This window comes from Vulpes vulpes, chromosome X (assembly GCF_048418805.1).
Source record: "Vulpes vulpes isolate BD-2025 chromosome X, VulVul3, whole genome shotgun sequence".
Taxonomy (NCBI): Eukaryota; Metazoa; Chordata; class Mammalia; order Carnivora; family Canidae; genus Vulpes; species Vulpes vulpes.
In genome coordinates this window covers 68,480,811-68,493,459 of record NC_132796.1, presented here as the reverse complement: position 1 = coordinate 68,493,459, position 12,649 = coordinate 68,480,811, and the positions used below count along the sequence as shown (strand labels likewise).

The following is a 12,649-nucleotide window of genomic DNA, read 5'->3' as shown; positions in this document are numbered from 1 at the left end:
CAAACTCTGAAATGTCTGGTGCTATGACTCCAACAGGAATGTTAGTTTGCAACCAAAAATGAAACTTTATTCCAAATGTCCTTTAACCTTTACCCAATTTTGATCAAAACAACCCAAGAGGAAGACGCTATTGTTATCCAGATTGATCTTAGCTTTCATCATAAACCTCATTGTCATTAATAAAAATTAAGCTTCTCAATAGACCCTAGATTGCTATGCATTTCCTTTTTGTAAGAGTTATCTTCTGAGCTTTCATCTGTTAAATATAATTTCCTCTTTGGAACTTGACCACTAGTCCTCCAGTTGTGCATGCTTATGGAAATGAATAATTTCCTTCACGGGAAAAATTGTTTCTTATCTTGTTATAAAATGAGATTGACTTTTTCCCCATAACCCAGATTACCATGACAACAACAGTGACTTTGTCTTAAGGTCCAAGAACCGTTGAAGTGATCATACAGAATTAACTTCTCCTGGAATTTTTCAGATGTGTTTTAATGTTTTAGCCTCAAATTTCCCTCAAACCAAATTTCTCTCAAACCCATGATTACAATCCTGCCAAACATATATATATAGTTAGTGTTCCTTATATCAGATCTCCCCAAATAAAATGACCAGATTTTCCCACTGGGACAGGAGTCAAGAGAATAACAAAAAATCAGTTTGTAGGGACTTTGGCACCAAATACAATCCAGGAAATTACTTAAAACCTCACTATTGTAATGGGCTATAAATTTTCAGCAACTGAAAACCACACTGCACCAGCCAATTGGTTATAAATTTAAAATACCAGAAGATGATTTCAGATAAATAAACTGCAGCCATGGAACAGCATATTTCTAAGATCAATTGGACATTTCTTTCTTACTGGAATAGGATACACTTCTAGAAAATAATGATCTTAGAAGGCAGAACAGAGACTCTTTTTAATATCTTCCTCATTCTCTATCTTAGAGGAATGGGATCAAAGTTAAACATTTTTGGTCTCAGGGAGGTTTTATGATGAAGGCTAAAAAATAGCATTTATAATTAAAATCTTCCTGACTTTCAAATTCTTTGCATTTATGAAAAATGCATAGTATTTATATCTGCTCAATGCATTATTTTTATAGCTTATGTATTTGAGAAATTCCCATTACAACAGTTTGTACTTATTTCTATTATGCATGCACAATAGAGAAGCATTAACACAAGAAAACAAAATACTTCCTGGTTATCTGGCACAAGTACAATAAATATTGATAGACTGTAACAGGTCAATAAACCAAGGTTTTAGCAGTTACAAGATCAAAGAGATTCCAATGTCAAGAATACTTTTGGGGAAGTATCATGGTTTTCCTTTAAATTTTCAATCACATAGTATTTTTGTTTGTTCCTTATTTCCTACAAAATAACTTTTAAAGAAAAGTGACATTTGGAAAAACTAAAGGGCTATTGTAGAAAGCAAAATGGAGTCTCTCATATGACGCAGGAGCCTGTGTCAAGCAATGTCACAAGTAGTCAAATGTACTGCAGCTACAAAATATCATGAGGAACAACATCAGTTGACATCCCACAGCTAATAATAAGCAGAACTAGAAGAGGTCTGCAAGGGCCCAAGAATGGTTAAATCCTTTAAAAGGGGGAGGATTTTTGCAGCAAACTGTCAGACTCCTCAGACATGACTCCTCTGTGTCTGACCACTTAAAAAAGACAACTGCCACTGAAAGTTCTGCCCAATTGATCTCTGAACAGAACCAAGAAACTTTATGGCTTGAACATAAACAGTTAATGCCAAGAGATGACCCAGACTGGCCCCAGGCCTCATCTCAACTGTGTTCATAGACTGACTTCCAGTTTGGTTCAATAATTTCTTGCATTCTTCTGTTATCTTGTTCGTTGTGTGGTTTGTCTTATATCTTCCTCTATGTGCTATGTAAGGAGCCAAGTTTAATCACATGGTCAAATTTCACTAAGTTTGAAATCCTTTTTTTTTTTTTTTTTTAAATTTTATTTATTTATGATAGTCATACAGAGAGAAAGAGAGAGGCAGAGACACAGGCAGAGGGAGAAGCAGGCTCCATGCGCCGGGAGCCCGACGTGGGATTCGATCCCGGGTCTCCAGGATCGCGCCCTGGGCCAAAGGCAGGCGCCAAACCGCTGCGCCACCCAGGGATCCCTAAGTTTGAAATCCTAAACCTGCTTAATAATTATGATTAACTTTGTCATATAATTGAATAAAACTACATTGTGGAAAGACACAAATTGTGTGTGTGTCTTCATAGCATGCTCATGACAGCTATCTATGTCTTTCCAGATTAAATCCAACATGTAAGACTTCTTTCTATAAGTCTGCAAGTAGTTATTTGTGTAGATTACCCAATATAAGTGAATTTCATACAGTAAAAAGTAAAGCAAGTGAGCTTTTACATGCTAGACATTTTCTTTATTACTTCATGCCATTTATTTAGTATTTCATTCATACTAAAAATATGATTTGTTCAATACTTAATTATCATTTTGGCATTATGTTTGACAGTAAGGATAGAGAATAAAAATTAGGTATGTACTTGTCCCAGAGAAGACCAGTCTTGTGCATGATAGAGGCTAGAGGCATGATTTACATTAATCATTCCAAAATAATGAAATGAAGACTTTTGGGGTTCAGATTTGCCCCTGGAGAATTCAACATAGAATCATGGATCAATAACCACATTGAGAAATTTGTTAATAAGTAAAATGTTCTCAATACTTGATTTTAAAATTTGAAAACAAAACAAAACAGAATGAGCCCCATACAGCCTGAGTAAATTATCTGAGCAAAGAGCAACTACTGTCGGTACTGATCGATCTAATCACCAAGATTACAGAAGATCCCAAGAGAAAGGGGAGATGTGTTTTAAGTGAGATTTTGCTAAGTAAGAATTACCTGAGGCCCTGTGGGGGCCTTCCTTGAAGAGCTTTTTTCTCCATACAGAGGTATTTGATACGCCTTTCCTCAAATAAGTTTTATTATCTATTTGAACCCTCCAGGTGGTGACATCAGTTGCAAAGAATATAGAAATTCAACCACACATTTTTTTAATGCAATTTGTATTTTTCCAATCTGATGTACACTGAGTGTAGTTACACATTTGGGGAAGTACTGCCACTGAATGAAGTGTGGTAGAGCCTTTATAGAGTGCTTATCTGACACTATTTAAAAAAATGGAAGCTCTGCTCAACTCTATAAGGGCAATCTAACCTTGCCTGTAGTAGCACGTGTCTTTTTTAGAGGATGTACAAGCCTTGCATTGTAGGGAATTATGGAAAAATGTGGATTTCTGCTAAGACGCTGTTACCATTCAAATTTCTACTTGTCAAAGTAATTTTGGTGCATGAGGAGTTGTATTATGATTTGTAAACCAGGTACATAGAATTTTTTAAATGTAAAACAAAAGCTTGATGTTCCTTTTAAGATTGTGTGAGGGTAAAAATAAAAAGATTAAAAAGGTTAGACTTAGTGAGGTGTTTCCAGCCCAGGGGGAAATGGTATTATCAGTTAAGATATAAAAAGCTATCAAATTCATTTTATCTAAAAAATGATGTCAAATTCAGTATATGTATTTGAGGATAAATCATAATTCAGGAATTTTGATGAATTCACTCTGTTACTAAATGATTTTTTTTTCCTGCTGCTGTTTTACTTTATAAGCTTTCTGTTTGCCTCTTTTGTTTGTTTGTTTCTTCCCAGGGCTAGCACTGATAGTCAGCTGGCACACACCTATGTCGTCATACAGGTTTTTAAAACATTGAAATACTTTATACCAGCTGCTGCCTGCACCACCCATGTGTCATGCCACTACCACCAAGTCTCTATACCTTCCTTCCACAACTCCTATTCTCCTTAGGACTCTGCAACTAAAGAGGTAGGTTCTGGCAAAGTCAGGGTTGGTAATATTACTCCAGGATCATTTCTCAGTGCTATTTCTGGCTTCTGTTCAGATGAATTGGTATCTGTGTTTTCCCAGTTAAATATTTTTGAGCCCCTCATTTCCCTACAACTCCAGATTTAAAAGAGATTGATCCAGGCGTAATTGAATGGCTCAGTTAGTTAAGCATTTCACTCTTGATTTCAGCTCAGGTCATGATTTCAGGATCCTGAGATTTAGCCCTGTGTCTGGCTCTACACTGAACATGGAGCCTGTTTAAGATTCTCTCTTTCTGCCCTTCTTTGTGCTCTCTCTCTCTTTCTTTCTCTCTCTCTCTTTCTCAAATAAATAGATAGATAAAAATAAATAAAAGAGGTTGATCCAAAGATGGCCCCAAGAAATATTTATTTTTAGACCTTTCAGTTTCTTCCCCTGCCTCCCAGCTTATCTACCCAAGCTCCAACATTCCACCTAGCAAAACATACCTGTCTTATGCTCAAATATCTGACTCATTCACTTGGCATATAGTGATATTGGTGGATAATATTTGAATGTGTGTGTATGGGGGTGATCCATCTCATTTAGCCATCCATCTATCAATGGACACTTAGGTTGCTTCCATATATCGGCTATTGTAAATAATGCCGCAATAAACATAGGAGTGCATATACCTTTTTGAATTGGTGTTTTTGTTTTCTTTGTGTAAATAACCAGTACTGAAATTAGTGTATCATATGGTATTTCTATTTTTAATTTTTTCATTTAAATTCAATTAGCCAGGGATCCCTGGGTGGCGCAGCGGTTTGGCGCCTGCCTTTGGCCCAGGGCGCGATCCTGGAGACCCGGGATCGAGTCCCACATCAGGCTCCCGGTGCATGGAGCCTGCTTCTCCCTCTGCCTGTGTCTTTGCCTCTCTCTCTCTCTCTCTGTGACTATCATAAATAAATAAAAGTTAACAAAAAATTTAAAAAAAATTAAAAAAAATAAATTCAATTAGCCAACATATAGTACATCATTACTCTCAGATTCCGTGCCCTCCTTAGTGCCCATCACCCAATTACACCATTCCCCCATCCACCTCCCCTCCAGTAAACCTCAGTGTATTTCCTATAGTTAAGAGCCTCTCATCGTTTTTCTCTCTCTCTGATGACTTCCCATTCAGTTTTGCCTCCCTTCCCCTATGATCCTCTATACTGCTTCCTGTATTCCAAATATGAGTGAAACCGTATGATAATTGTCTTTCTCTGATTGACTTATTTCACTTAGCATAATATGCTCCATGTCCATCCACGTCAATGCAAATGGTAGGTATTCATCCTTTCTGATGGCTGAGTAATATTTCATTGCATGTATGTATATACCACATATTTATCTATTCATCTGCCAATGGACATCTGAACTCTTTCCACAGTTTGGACACTCCAGCCATAGACATTGGGGTGCAGGTGCCCCTTTGGATGAATATATTTGTGTCTTTGGGGTAAATACTGATTAGTGCAATTGTTGCATCATAGGAGAGGTCTATTTTTAACTTCTTGAGGAACCTCCATGCGATTTTCCAGAGTGGCTGTACCAGCTTGCATTTCCACCAACAATATAAGAGGGTCCCCCTTTCTCCATATCCTTGCCAACATCTGTTACTTCTTGACTTGTTAATTTTAGCCATTTTGACTGGTGGGAGGTGGTATCTCATTGTGGTTTTGATTTTTATTTCCCTGATGTCAAGTGATGTTGAGCATTTTTTTCATGTGTCTGTTGGCCATCTGTATGTCTTCTTTGAAGAAATGTCTCTTCATGTCTTTTGCTCATTTCATGATTGGATTGTTTCTTTGCTGTTGAGTTTAATAAGTTCTTTATAGATCTTGGATACTAGCCCTTTATCTGATATGTCATTTGCAAATATCTTCTCCCATTCTGTAGGTTGCCTTTTAGTTTTGTTGACTGTTTCCTTTGCTATGAAAAAGCTTTTTCTCTTGATGAAGTCCAAATAGTTCATTTTTGCTTTTGTTTCCCGTGCCTTTAGAGACGTGTCTAGCAAGATGTTGCCATGGCCAAAGTCAAAGAGGTTGCTGTTTGTGTTTTCCCCTAGGATCTTGAAGGATTCCTGTCTCACATTTTAGTCTTCCATCCGTTTTGAATTTATTTTTGTGTATGATGTAAAAAAAAAAAGGTCCAGTTTTATTCTTTTACATGTGGCTGTCCTATTTTCACAACAATATTGGTTGAAGAGACTGTATTTTCCCATTGGATATTCTTTCCTGCTTTGTTAAAGATTAGGTAACTATATTGTTGTGGTCCATTTCTGGATTCTCTCTACTGTTCCATTGATCTATGTGTCTGTTTTTGTGCCAGCACCATACTGTCTTTATGATCACAGCTTTGTAATATAGCTTGAAATCAGGCCTTGGATGCCACCAGCTTTGGTTTTCTTTTTCAACATTGCTTTCGCTATTTAGTGTCTTTTCTGGTTCCATACAAATTTTAGGATTATTTGTTCCAGCTCTGTGAAAATTGTTGATGGTATTTTGATAGGGATTGCATTGAATGTGTAGAGTGCTCTGCAAAGCATAGGCATTTTCACAACATTTATTCTTCCAATCCCTGAGCATGGAATGTTTTTTCATCTCTTTGTGTCTTCCTCAATTTCTTTTTAAGTGTTCTGTAGTACAGATACTTTACCTCTTCGGTTGGCTTTATTCCAAGGTATCTTATGGTTTCAGTGCAATTGTAAATGGGATCAATTCCTTAATTTCTCTTTCTTTTGTCTCATGTTTAGCGTAAAGAAACACAACTGATTTCTCTGTTTTGATTTTATATCCTGCCACGTTGATGAATTCCTGTATGAGTTCTAGAAACTTTTACTTGGCGTCTTTGGGGTTTTCCACATAAAGTATCATGTCATCTGCCAAGAGTGAGAGTTTAACTTTTTCTTTGACAATTTGAATGCCTTTTACTTCTTTTTGTTGTCTGATTGCTGAGGCTAGAGCTTTTATTACTATGTTGAAAAACAGTGTTGAGTGTGGGCATCCCTGTCGTGTTCCTGAGCTTAAAGGAAAAGCTCTAAGTTTTCCCCCATTGATAATGGTACCTTCTGTGGGATTTTTGTAGATGGCTTTTATTATGTAGAGGTATGTTCCCTGTATCCTTTAGACCATGGAGAGGTTTAATCAAGAAAGGATCTTGTATTTTGTCAATTTTTTATGCATTAGTTGAGAGGATCATATGGTTCTTGTCCTTTCTTTTATTAATGTGATGTATCACATTGATTGATTTGTGAATGTTGAACCACTCCTGCAGCACAAGAATAAATCCCACTTAGTCGTGGTGAATAATCATTTTAATGTACTGTTGGATCCTATTGGGTAGTACCTTGATTAGAATTTTGGCATCCATGTTATCAGGAATATTGGTGTATAATTCTCCTTTTTGATGGGTTCTTTGGTTTTGGTATCAAGGTAATGCAGGCCTCATAGAGCAAGTTTGGAAGTTTCCCTTCCATTTCTATTTTTGAAACAGCTGCAGAATAATAGGTATTAGTTCTTTAAGTGTTTGGCAGAATTCCCCTGGGAAGCCATCTGTCCCTAGACCCTTGTTTGTCAGGAGATTTTTGATTACTGATTCAATTTTCTTGCTGGTTATTGGTCTGTTCAAGTTTTCAATTTATTCTTATTTCAGTTTTGGTATTTATAGGTTTCCAGGAATACATCCATTTCTTCCAGATTACCTAATCAGTCAACATATCAATTAGGGAAGTTCTCAGCTATTATTTGTTCCCTAATCTGAGGAAGGAAACAGGCATTCAAGTCCAGGAGGTAGAGAGGACACTTCCCAAAATCAATAAAAATAGATCAACACCCCAACATTTAATAGTGAAGCTTGCAAATTTCAGAGATAAAGAGAAAATTCTGAAAGCAGCTCAAGCAAGAGGTTCTTAAACTACAATGGTAGAAACATTAGGTTGGAGATAGACCTATCCACAGATACCTCCAGGCCAGAAAGGTCTTACATGATATATTCAAGGTACTCAATGAGAAAAACATGCAGCCAGGAATGCTTTACCCAACAGGGCTGTCATTCAGAATGGAAGGAGAGATACAGAGCTTTCAGGACACACACCTCTTTCTCTTTCTTCTTCCTCAGGGTTCCCCACAAATTCTAATATTCTTTCATTTTATGGCATCACTGATTTCTCAAAGCCTCTCCTTATGTTCCATTAGTTGTTTTTCTCTATTTTCTTCAGCTTCCTTCCTTTCCATCAACTTTTCTTCTATGTCACTTATTTTATCTTCTGCCTTCTTTAACCTAGCTGTTAGAGCATCCAATTTAGACTGCATCTCAGTTAGAGCATTTTAATTGGGCCTGATTAGATTTCATTCCTACACTGAGAAATTCACTAGTGACTTCTATGCTTTTTCAAGCCCAGATAGTAACTTTATAATTGTTATCCTAAATTCCAACTCTCTGACACCTTACTTATATCCATATTGATTAGATCTGTGCCAGAGAGTATTACGTCTGGTTCCTCATTTTGTTGTGAATTCCTCCTTATAGTCCTTTTGACCACAGAAGAATGGATGAGCCAATGAACAAAATCAAAAATATCAACCATGACTCAAGTGAAATACACACTAAACAAACCCAAAGAGATCATAAACTAAAAAGGAAAAAAAAAAAGATGAAGGGAAGAAAAATATAATCTTCCAGGTGGATAAAACAGGGTGATGTACTTGATCCTGGATGTATTTTAGTCTGCTAGAAGACACGAAATTCCAAAATTTTAAAGAGAGCAAAACTTATGTACATACAAAAATAAAATTGGATATATTGAAAGAAAGCCAAAAATGAAGAGTATATATATATATATATATATATATATATATATATATATATATATAATGTAAATGTAAATAATGAAAGTTTAAAGAATACTTAAAAACAAAGAGTTGGTAAAATAAGAAACTTGTTGAAAAGGAAATAAAAGAAAAGAAGAAAAAAATTTTAAACTAAAAGATAAAGGAATTTTGAGAAAAATACTCACATTCTATATATTGTTTTTCCCTAGCCCAGGAGTTTTGCAGTCCTGTATGCTCCATAAAACTTAGTGTTCACCTGTTGTTTCAGTCTTTCTTATGCAGGAGGTGCCTGCTGCACTGTTTCTCAGGTGTCTTTGTCTAGGTGGAGTTGCACCACCCCTTGCCAGGGCGTGGGGCTCAGTGTGGGCCACTACTGGTTGCTTTATGTGGTTTTTGTTCCCTGAAGGCTTTCTGCTTCTCTCAGAGAATGAAAATAAAAATGGCTATGCCTCAATCTCCAGCCCCAGAGCTGAAAGATTGTGGTCGTCTTTCTTCAGTAATCCCTTAAGGATAAGTAATCTTCATGTTTTTGTGTGCCAGACTTTTGTCTGCAGACTCCTGCAGTGAGTGCCCACACAGATCCTCCCAGAGGAAGGTAGATAATTGCTACATTTCTGTCCTTTGCAGGGCCCTTGCAAGAGACCAGTCGCCCAATCATGCTGTGGTTTGTGGTTTAGGTGAACTAAGCTGAGACCCCCCTCCCAGGCTGGCAACTCTCCCTGGTTTCCCCTCTCCAATGCTTGGGAACTCTGCAGGCTCAGTAACCCCTGTTCTTTCTGTGACCCCCTAGAGATCCTGAGACCACACTGTTTCACTTGGGATTCTGTCCCACTTCACCACCTAAGCACCTTTCAGTCAGGGACATCTCTCACTGGAGCAGATTTCTAAAGGTTCTAATATTGGGCTCTGGGACTATACCACTTTCTGGTAGCCTACTTACAGAGGCCTTCTTCCCCTGCCAATCATCTCCTTAAATATATCCCCTTATATTCATTTCTCTACTCCTCTTACCTTCCAAAAAGTGGTTGCTTTTCTATTTGCAGAATTCATTATTTCTTTTCTTACACCTCAGGTTAAATCCCTAGGTGTTCAAAATGATTTGATAGTTATCTATCTAAATTCAGGGGACCAGATGAACTGAAGTCCCTGACCCTTGTGGCATCTTGCCTCCTACTTTTAATTTTTTTAATATTGTTTGCCACAGTGGCTGCACCAATTTGCATTCCCACCAAAAGTACATGATGTTTCCCTTTTCTCCACATCCTCACCAACACGTGTTATTTATTATCTTTTTGATACTAGCCATTCTGATTGGTATAAAGTGATACCTCATTGTGGTTTTGATTTACATTTCCCAGATGATGAGTGATGCTGAGCATCTTTTCATGTTTTCTGTTGGCCATTTGAATGTCTTCTTTGGAAAAGTGTACATTCAGGTCTTCTGCCCATTTATTAATCAGATTATTTGTGGGGTTTTTGGTGTTATTTAAGTTCTTTATTTTAGATCACAATACCTTATTAGATATATAATTTGTAATTATCTTCTCCCATTCAGTAGACTGTCAGTTTGTTTTGTTGATAGCTTCCTTCATGGTGCAAAATCTTTTTATTTTGGTGTAGTCCCAATAGCTTATTTTTGCTTTTGTTTCCCTTGCCTGAGGAGACATATCTATAAAAATGTTGCTAAGGCCTATGTCAAAGAGATTACTGCCTATGTTTTCTCCAACAACATCTTGACTATTTTTAGTGATGAGAAACTTTCTTCCTCATAAAGTAACCCATTTTGTCATTGGACATATTTGATTACTAAAAAAAAATTAAATTATTCTTTATGTGAAGCATAGAGAGGCATATGATAAACTAAAATCCTTCAATGAAATGTATACACGTGTGGGTATATAATGCATAAATATATATGCTATATAATAGAATGAAAAAGTATAGATACATTTACATATTTCTTTCTTTCTTTTTTTTTAATTTTTATTTATTTATGATAGTCACAGAGAGAGAGAGAGAGAGAGGCAGAGACACAGGCAGAGGGAGAAGCAGGCTCCATGCACCAGGAGCCCGACGTGGGATTCGATCCCGGGTCTCCAGGATCGCGCCCTGGGCCAAAGGCAGGCGCCAAACCGCTGCGCCACCCAGGGATCCCCTACATATTTCTTTCTATATAAAAATATATTGTATTTATTCAGAGAGACACAGAGAGAGAGAGGCAGAGAAATAGGCAGAGGGAGAAGCAGGCTCCCCATGGGAACCCCAGTGTGGGACTTGATCCCAGGACCGCAGGATCACTCCCTGAGCCAAAAAGCAGATGCTCAACCACTGAGCCACCCAGGCATTCTTATTTACATATTTCTTATGTCTCCTCTTTACCAGATTAAACATCACAAGTATTTTCAGCTATTTCTTATGTGAAGTGAATTTTATATAAAATATTATTCAATGTGTCCACAATTAGTTCTTAAGATGTTCAGTTGGTTTTTTTTTTTAAAGGCTATATATAGTCAAATAAGTTTGTGAGACATTGGATTAAATATCTTTCCTGAAGGATTTTTATGATTCTTTGAAAAGTTCATATGCGTTATGTATCAGCAGTTATCGAGCTAGACTCCAATTCCTCTGATTCTCAGTACAGGCACTTTCTATGTATCCATTAAATCCTTGTTCTTCCTAAACTAAGTGAGATAAAGAGGGAAGGTGGGAGGGAGAGAAAGAGGTTTTGAAGTTAAATCAGAGCCATTAGGATATGGCTCTCTCAGGTTAGTTTTGACAAGACAGTTTGTAAGTGAGGTGTGTAAGATTGACAAATGTTTGAGAAGGTCAATTCATAAGTGTTTCTGGGAGTGTGTCCAAAGCAGAACAGACATGTTCAGGCATTTGGAGTCATGGACAATGGTATGGAAACCAGTCTAGACCTAAAAAGCATCTTCAGGATCTCTTTATGATTCATCTCATTTTAAATCACACCCAATATTACTTTGTACAAAATGTGATTACTACAATGTGGGGTGTAACAGCCTCTGAACTTTACTTAAACTGAACATGGAGAAAAACTGGAACCATCATAATTGGTGTTACCAATTTGACCAAACACATTTCCAGTGTATGACTTGAGAATTTCAGAAACTACTGTATGAGAACTTGACTTTTTGGTCCAACAAAGAAGCTTAAATATTTGGAGCTTCAGTTTTACCTCCACAAGCTAAAGTGGAGTTCCTCATGGCATTTGAATCTAATCTTATGTTGATGAAGCCCTGAAATTTGAATTTATGACTATACAAGTTTGAGTACCTACCAATGGATAGAAATATCTGTTTGTCATATGTACAACAAAGGGAGCCACCACTATTAAGAGAATATTACAAATGATAGCAGATTTCAGATTTTAAACATAATTCACTGGTGGAAATGCTCATGACTGACCAAGAAGGTGGTCATCAAAGAGTTTGGGAGTAAAAAAAAAAAAAAAAAAAAAAGAGTTTGGGAGTTGTGTATTTTGAACAAATTGTTTCACCATACAGCAATGGTGTTATATATATGGGCAGCTCACACTAAACGTCAGATGGGGCTGCCTCATGGCTTCTTTGCCCTCCTTCCGCTTAGCTTCCAACTTTGCTTTAGCCATTGCTTGTAAATGTATGTGTTATGGATATGTTAATTGGACAGATGAAAACTTTCCATTGAAGGATGGTGTTGATAAAAAAAATTGATTTGGTTGGAGAAAGGAAAAAAATCATGATAAAAATGATTAAAAATTCTAAAGCAATTCTAGGAGGAACTACTTGTTAAATCAAGGGAGGAGAAAGTAGGGAGATAACAGCTACTCCTGTAATTATCAGTACCATTGATATGATGGCCACCTACAGTGGCAAATTGGCCAACTTTATTTATTAGAAAGCT

The 12,649-nt window shown here is 36.9% G+C and overlaps 1 pseudogene; it reads right to left on the bottom strand.

Moving 5' to 3' along the window:
• Positions 1–12,374, bottom strand: part of LOC112911661 (large ribosomal subunit protein uL11-like) — a 45,000-nt pseudogene extending 32,626 nt beyond the window's left edge.
• Between the last annotated feature and the right edge of the window lie 275 nt (positions 12,375–12,649).